Here is a 9330-nt window from a genome sequence, read left to right on the forward strand (position 1 = left end):
GGGGGATACTAAATTTAGTTTCAGTACCTGTTCCATGACCACACATACATTGGTCCTAGCTACAGCGTCCCTTTTTAAATATTAGTACAGAACTTAGCCTTTTAAACTGGATACACCTTAAATTTACTTGGTCCCCCAAGTACACACACACACACACACACACACACACACACACACACACATATATATATATACAAATTACCATTAATATTTTAATCACCTAATCCCATGTGGGGCAGGACATAGTTTAATACGCAGTCGGTCTAGGATTGATTCCCATTGGTGGTCCTATGGGGCTATTTCTCGTTTCAGCCAGTGCTCCACAACTGGTGTAACAAAGGCTATGCTATTTATTATCCTGTGTGTGGTCTGCTGCATATAAAAGATCCCTTGCTGCTAATCGGAAAGCAGCAGGTTTCCTCCCTAGTATTATCTGTGTGGTCCCTAAACATGTCCGACTCCATATATCCATAATTAAAATGACTTGAGTGCATCGTTAAATAAAAGATTCCTTCCTTTCAAATCCCAAACTGCGTCAGTTACCTTTGACAAGAGACAGTTTTAAAAGGTTTTCACTTTCAACCTGATTAATAAAGAAACAGTTAAAACAACTAATTACTGTAAATTGTAACAATAAAATGTTTTTATGTTTTAATTTAAAACACAAATTAACACAATGCAAATATCATTTGATCATTGGTTTATAATGATAATTTTTTTTTTTATAAATATGCCTTGTCAATTGTTTCTCGATATAATTTTACTGATTTTGTAAATTCTGTTTTTATTAGAAAATAGAGATTGTGGTAAAAAAAGATTAAGTCCAAGTGTTATCAATGTCATCATCACATACTGAATAGCCCCAATAATGTTGCATAGTTTGGAAAGTCAGTGAAAAAAGTTCTGGTATCCTTCTTGTGCACAGAAACATGAGATACCGTAGAAAAGAAACGCCGAATCTGATACCAGTGTTCTCCTTAGCATCCCTTAATTCACCCTAAAAGGGCCTTAATTCATCCTGAAAGGCTCTTATTTCATCCAAGAGCTGCCGGTTCTCTTTTTGTCCATAAACAGGGATCATTGATATCTAGAAAATGTTTTGAAAATTGTTACTTTTCTATGATATAAGTATGAAAGTTTTATATTGTGTACATATTAGTATTAGTAACTATAGCATGATTTGACTCTCTCTCTCTCTCTCTCTCTCTCTCTCTCTCTCTCTCTCTCTCTCTCTCTCTCTCTCACACACACACACACACACACACACACACACAGCTCCGTTATTTAATTAAAAATATAAATACTCCAGCCACCTACATATTTTATGGCATGATACAATATAAAATACACTCAGATTTTGTTTTACCCACTATAAAGGATCTGTCAATACAGTTACATAAAACGTTGTTTGTCGATTGACTGGGTACTGTCAACAGGGCATCTTCGTTTCCATGTCACAGTTTGGTGGTGGGTTTTTGGGGGTTTTTCATTTTAATTTTATTATCTTTTCAATTTTTCATTTCAATAAAATACTCTACTTGTACTAGTATTACGAATGAATAACATACAACAAACCTTATATAAAATGACGATCTCCGTTGTGGGATAGCCAACGTTGATTGTTGTCAGCTTACTCAGTTACTGTTCGACGTTTCGCTTCCAGTAGTAGGCCCCTATTTGATGAAAATAATTCAACAATCCTTCCTACAGTGATTTGTGCGGCTAACAACAACGTATGAAATTACCATGACAAAATACCATTCATCAAAACTAGTCTACACTGATTTAACTGACGAAAAAAACATTCGATTGTTCATTACTACTACTAATGTCAACAGTGGTTCTTGCCTACAAGAGCTCACGCGGTACCACGTGACCAAAATGTGATGTCACCGTGGCTTCTATAGTTCCTGACACATGTTATGGTTCACATATTCACTTCTAGGAAATGGTAAAGAATTAAAACAATAAAATTAAATGTTCTTTGCGTCTATACACTTTACGGCAATCTGATTGGTCCAGAGGTGCTTATAAAACTTAGTCTAGACTTTAATAAAGTCCAGACTTTAACGTAATGCTATTTGAATGGCGTTGTCATGACGTTAAAGTCTGGACTTTATTACAGTCTAGACTTTAAGGTTTATAAGCACGGGGCCATATCTCCATGAACCGAAAACATTTAAGCCACGCCTACTACCCCCCCCCCCCCCCCCCCCCCCCCCCCCCCCCCCGACTCGCGCTACTTTTGCGCAACAAGCCGGATTATTCTGGCAATCATATTTAGATATTTTGAAGAAAACACACGTGAAAGCTACAAAAAATGTATCCGATAAATTAATGGAAAATGCTATAGCAGAGTAGACATATGGATCTATACGCATTTATTAAAAACACAAAACAAAACCCCCCAAAAACCCACCTCTTCGCTAATCATGACATGAGACTATCGTTGGCCAAAAAAATGTAGGAAACTTCACGCCTGTAACTTACTTGTAAGCGATGTTCAACAGCTTTCATAAAATATAAACTAAACACGAATAGGACAATTCCTTCCAATATAACTACATGATCCATAAAAATGCACAGCAGCTAGAGGAAATGACGTAATTTAAAAAAAATCACCTGATTCAAATAATAGTGAATTAACGTTCGCATTCTTACGCGACATAAGTATCAAGGAAGTTTACACAAACAATACTACAGGCGTATTTAAAGCTAAACAAAATAAATTAAGTTATGTATTGTTAAAGTATGCATATAAATTTAATTTGACCTCAATTGTTTTTTGGTTAGTGCAAGAATAAACCGAAAAAACGATGTGCACACTGTATGATCTCGCGTAGTGGGTCATACAAAAGTGTGCACATAATTTTTTCGGTTCATACTTGCATACTAACGGTTTCCTAATGGGAAAACGTAGGTACGAGAAAGATAGCCTCTTGATATAAGATGGACAAACGAAAAAATTAAAATCTTAGGCTTTTATTTCGGAAATGTTGATGTCTCAGCTGATAACTGGGAACCCAAAATTCAAAACATAAAAACAATCTTAAATATATGGAGTAATCGAAATTTAACTTTACATGGTAAAGTAGTTGCAGTAAATTCTTTAGCAACTAGTGGCATTTGGTATTTATCAACCGTTTTGGAACTTCCGGAAAAATATGCCAAACAAATTGATAAAATGATTTTCGACTTCATTTGGAGTTACAGGAAACATTTTATATCAAAAGAGCAAATTCAACTACCTAAAGAATTAGGCGGGTTGGGTGTTGTAAATATTCGGCTAAAAATCAAACCAAAAGAATTAAATTTGTAAGTAGACTATTAAGTCCAGAAGGGAAAGGTAATTGGAAAGCCCTAGCGGATTATTTTTTAGGCCAATACAAAAATTTAAATATCGAAAAACACATTCTAAAATGTAAGATTACAAATAATAAAGCTAACTTTAAATCAATGCCGAATATATACAAGGATATTCTTTTAATTTGGAATGACCTTGACATTACTCGAGACACTGACAGTTACCAATAAATAATCTATGAACCGCTTCACGACAATCCTACTATATCACACAAACAACACAATATTATACGTAGCGAAGGACTAAATTTAGTCAAAGACATCTGGGACATGGGAACGAACGATTTTTTAGACTTTGCTGGTTGCTGAAGTAGCGCGGTATTTTATCGCCAAATAAAAGACCTACAAGACAACGTACCGCCGACCTTATTATGGACACTACGAAATGAAGACCACTTTGATGGTGACTTAGACGCCATCTTTTGTATCAACGTAGGTGATACGAAAAAGGACGTGACAGTCGCGAAAACGAAGGACATATACGCAGTCTTGCTATTAAGAACTTACAAAGATGCATCATTTAAAACCAGGTGGGAAATAGCCTTTAATGAAACCATAAACTGGCAAAACATTTAGAAAACCTTAAACTCCGGCTTTATTGAAAATCCCGATTTTGACTTAATTTATAAAATGATTAGAAATATAATTGCAGTTAGAAAATATCTATATGACTGGAAGATTGAGCCCAACCCGGAGTGCCTTGTGTGCGACAGAGTGGACTCAGTCTTCCATGCCTTTTTTCACTGCAAAAAAAAACAAACTTTTTATTAAACAACTTGAACCTATCTTCAAAAAACTCTTCGGCAATAAATTCCGTTTAAATCCATATGCCATGATTTTTGGCATCAAATACAATCCTGGAAATTATGCATCGCAGCCAGGAATTTTTCTCTGGAACAAAGCAATACGGGTAATAAGGACAACTAGAAAATTATTAGAGGGAAATAAGCCATGTAATGAAATGGCACTTTTTAAACACTTGGTTTACTCAAGGGTGGAAACAGAATATTTTGCCGCCTTAGAGCGGCCAGACAGAAAAGAAAAATTCCTTAAACACTAGTGTTTCGAAGAGGTCATTGCCTCGTGCAATGACGCCTTCGACATTACTTATAAACTATGAGAAATAATGACTAATTACACAAATATGTAGAAAAACAGACTTGGATCCCCCGGCTTGTAGCTTTGGGTGCCTTGTTCGCAAACCAGGTTAATTTATTGTAAATACAAAATCATAACATACACTAAAGAAGATAAATAAAACAATAATACAAACATGCACTAATTAATTTTTTTTAAACAAGCACTAATATTCATATATATTTTTTTTATTTCACATTCAAAGAGTACCTGGTTCATTGTATATAGGGAGGATTTTTCAAAATAAATGGAGCACCTGGCATGTTCGGGAGTGCTTGAAACTAAAAAAAAATAAAAATAATAATCATAAAAAAAGAATAATGCATGAACCAAAAAATAATTGCGATCAATTCTTAAATGTATGTTTAATGGTAAGCCTACTGGCTGTATTTTTCCCCTTTTTAATTTGTAATATTGTGCATCGACCTTTTGGGACATGGGTATATAGCGCAAGTGAAAGCCGGAGTGAATCGGTTAATGGACCACCTGTTCGGACCGGTACTACAGCCAGATGCGATCATATAGCAAAACACTGAGACGGAAATGTTCTCAATTTTGGAGTGAAAATAAATGCTTATATAATGTATGTTCGCAATGGTGTATGTTGTTAGTGCCAACGAGAACCCGTTCTGTTGGCAATCTTCGCATGGGTTTCAGTGGCAGATGACATCTGTGTAGTGAGACCATAATGTATAACATGAAATTACTGTTTATCCCCAAAAATATAAGTTTAGCAAGCCAAAATGAAAATGTACTAGTGTAGCATCCTTATAAAAGGTAATTACATCAATGTGGATTTGGGCCAAGCCTATGGGGGCCCTATTTGGGTAAATATTGCAAACATATCAATTTTATTTACTTTTATTATTTTTATTTTTATTTTTTAGGGGTGTGTGTGTCAAAATGTATATTCTAGTGTTCTTACATATAATATATGAATTGATCTGAGTGTCTAACACTGAGTTTCTCATTTTAAAAGGTCAAAATTCAAGGTCACAAAGTCAGTATCCAAATTCACCCTAATTTCTGTGATTTTGTGCATAATGAATTTTTTCGAATGTACAGTCATAGTGACAAACAGTTTTGATGGTATTGTGAATATATAACCTAGTATTCTACTATAAAAGTAGAATTTGTATCTACCATTAATAATATGTGAATCTTCATGCTGAAATATACAGAAAACCCCCCCCCCCCCCCCCAAGGATTTCAACACTTCATTATGAAACAATTGTTGCCCATAGCAACAATTAAAGGGACACACCCTAGTTACGTTTATTTGTTAACCATTACGGCGTTGTTTTTCGCTATTAAACCCCATTTTTCACAAATAAAATTGCACTTTACTTACATTTTATTATTTAGAATACACATTTCCATTCACCTGAAGTGCTTTTTGGTAATCCTGATGTTTGTAAAACCACGAAATGCATTTTTTTGCATTTTTTCACAAAACGTGTTGTCGAGAAAAAACCGTTAAGCAAGCGAGGTCCAATCTATTTTTAATGTCACAGACGTTGGGTATATCACGTGACCGTTATCATTTTGGTTCGGTTTGTTTTCTCGTGCACGGTTCGCGCAATCAACATCCGATTTGTTGTTGTTCATTTGTGAGATTTTTCTTCACAGTTCGTGAACATTTTCAGTAACAATAAAGTTCAGACAAGTAAGTGTCTCAATAGAAAACGTTACAAACCCTTAAAACCAATAATTTTGCTAAGTCTTACGATATCTGGAGAGGGGATACAACCAGGACAGAACAGTTGGAACATGTCCAGGAGAGGTGAAACGAACGCACCCCAAGTCTGTGAAATTTGTCGTGACGTAGGCATTGTTGTGCTTCTACCGGTGACATCAGAATACTAACTTTCAAAATTATTTCAAGCAATTGGGACATGGGGATTCCCATGGTATTTATCGATATAAAACCTGCTTTTTCACTCCATTTGATAAAAACGTGATCTAAGTGTGTTACAGGTTTGTAGATTAACCAAATTATAATTTATTTTCGCTGGATGGAACTAGGGTGTGCGGCTTTAAGTCCTTTATTCCTTAAAGTTACTGACATCGGATACATATTAACACATTGTATTAAAATGGGGGATACTAAATTTAGTTTCAGTACCTGTTCCATGACCACACATACATTGGTCCTAGCTACAGCGTCCCTTTTTAAATATTAGTACAGAACTTAGCCTTTTAAACTGGATACACCTTAAATTTACTTGGTCCCCCAAGTACACACACACACACACACACACACACACACACACACATATATATATATACAAATTACCATTAATATTTTAATCACCTAATCCCATGTGGGGCAGGACATAGTTTAATACGCAGTCGGTCTAGGATTGATTCCCATTGGTGGTCCTATGGGGCTATTTCTCGTTTCAGCCAGTGCTCCACAACTGGTGTAACAAAGGCTATGCTATTTATTATCCTGTGTGTGGTCTGCTGCATATAAAAGATCCCTTGCTGCTAATCGGAAAGCAGCAGGTTTCCTCCCTAGTATTATCTGTGTGGTCCCTAAACATGTCCGACTCCATATATCCATAATTAAAATGACTTGAGTGCATCGTTAAATAAAAGATTCCTTCCTTTCAAATCCCAAACTGCGTCAGTTACCTTTGACAAGAGACAGTTTTAAAAGGTTTTCACTTTCAACCTGATTAATAAAGAAACAGTTAAAACAACTAATTACTGTAAATTGTAACAATAAAATGTTTTTATGTTTTAATTTAAAACACAAATTAACACAATGCAAATATCATTTGATCATTGGTTTATAATGATAATTTTTTTTTTTATAAATATGCCTTGTCAATTGTTTCTCGATATAATTTTACTGATTTTGTAAATTCTGTTTTTATTAGAAAATAGAGATTGTGGTAAAAAAAGATTAAGTCCAAGTGTTATCAATGTCATCATCACATACTGAATAGCCCCAATAATGTTGCATAGTTTGGAAAGTCAGTGAAAAAAGTTCTGGTATCCTTCTTGTGCACAGAAACATGAGATACCGTAGAAAAGAAACGCCGAATCTGATACCAGTGTTCTCCTTAGCATCCCTTAATTCACCCTAAAAGGGCCTTAATTCATCCTGAAAGGCTCTTATTTCATCCAAGAGCTGCCGGTTCTCTTTTTGTCCATAAACAGGGATCATTGATATCTAGAAAATGTTTTGAAAATTGTTACTTTTCTATGATATAAGTATGAAAGTTTTATATTGTGTACATATTAGTATTAGTAACTATAGCATGATTTGACTCTCTCTCTCTCTCTCTCTCTCTCTCTCTCTCTCTCTCTCTCTCTCTCTCTCTCTCTCTCTCTCTCTCTCACACACACACACACACACACACACACACACACAGCTCCGTTATTTAATTAAAAATATAAATACTCCAGCCACCTACATATTTTATGGCATGATACAATATAAAATACACTCAGATTTTGTTTTACCCACTATAAAGGATCTGTCAATACAGTTACATAAAACGTTGTTTGTCGATTGACTGGGTACTGTCAACAGGGCATCTTCGTTTCCATGTCACAGTTTGGTGGTGGGTTTTTGGGGGTTTTTCATTTTAATTTTATTATCTTTTCAATTTTTCATTTCAATAAAATACTCTACTTGTACTAGTATTACGAATGAATAACATACAACAAACCTTATATAAAATGACGATCTCCGTTGTGGGATAGCCAACGTTGATTGTTGTCAGCTTACTCAGTTACTGTTCGACGTTTCGCTTCCAGTAGTAGGCCCCTATTTGATGAAAATAATTCAACAATCCTTCCTACAGTGATTTGTGCGGCTAACAACAACGTATGAAATTACCATGACAAAATACCATTCATCAAAACTAGTCTACACTGATTTAACTGACGAAAAAAACATTCGATTGTTCATTACTACTACTAATGTCAACAGTGGTTCTTGCCTACAAGAGCTCACGCGGTACCACGTGACCAAAATGTGATGTCACCGTGGCTTCTATAGTTCCTGACACATGTTATGGTTCACATATTCACTTCTAGGAAATGGTAAAGAATTAAAACAATAAAATTAAATGTTCTTTGCGTCTATACACTTTACGGCAATCTGATTGGTCCAGAGGTGCTTATAAAACTTAGTCTAGACTTTAATAAAGTCCAGACTTTAACGTAATGCTATTTGAATGGCGTTGTCATGACGTTAAAGTCTGGACTTTATTACAGTCTAGACTTTAAGGTTTATAAGCACGGGGCCATATCTCCATGAACCGAAAACATTTAAGCCACGCCTACTACCCCCCCCCCCCCCCCCCCCCCGACTCGCGCTACTTTTGCGCAACAAGCCGGATTATTCTGGCAATCATATTTAGATATTTTGAAGAAAACACTAGTTACGTAATACCTCCGCGCGAGTGCGGTTTTTACAACCGTGATTTGGCGACGATGGCGACAGCCAGTCTGACTATCAGAGAAAAATATACCGACTCTGGGAGAGGTGGAATATCAGATGATAGGTGAGGTACCGCGTTGTACCCCCAGGCGATATTCGCTGTCTCTGAGAGTTTTGAATAAATAGCTAGGATTTTAGATATATCGAGGAGAACCATAGGAAGGTATTCCGGGGGAACGTTGTCCGTTTGGACTTTGGTAAATATATTATTTCTGCTCTGTTGTATAACCTTGATGTGATTGATATGACTTTAAATATTTTAATACTGTATTATACCAATATTCTTTAGACAGTGTCTTCGGTCATCTGACGAAGTAAGTCGTAGTCTTACTGTTCTATATTATACGAGTATTTGGTAATATGAAGCTTAG

The sequence above is a fragment of the Gigantopelta aegis genome, chromosome 15 (genome assembly GCF_016097555.1).
Source record: "Gigantopelta aegis isolate Gae_Host chromosome 15, Gae_host_genome, whole genome shotgun sequence".
Lineage (NCBI taxonomy): Eukaryota > Metazoa > Mollusca > Gastropoda > Neomphalida > Peltospiridae > Gigantopelta > Gigantopelta aegis.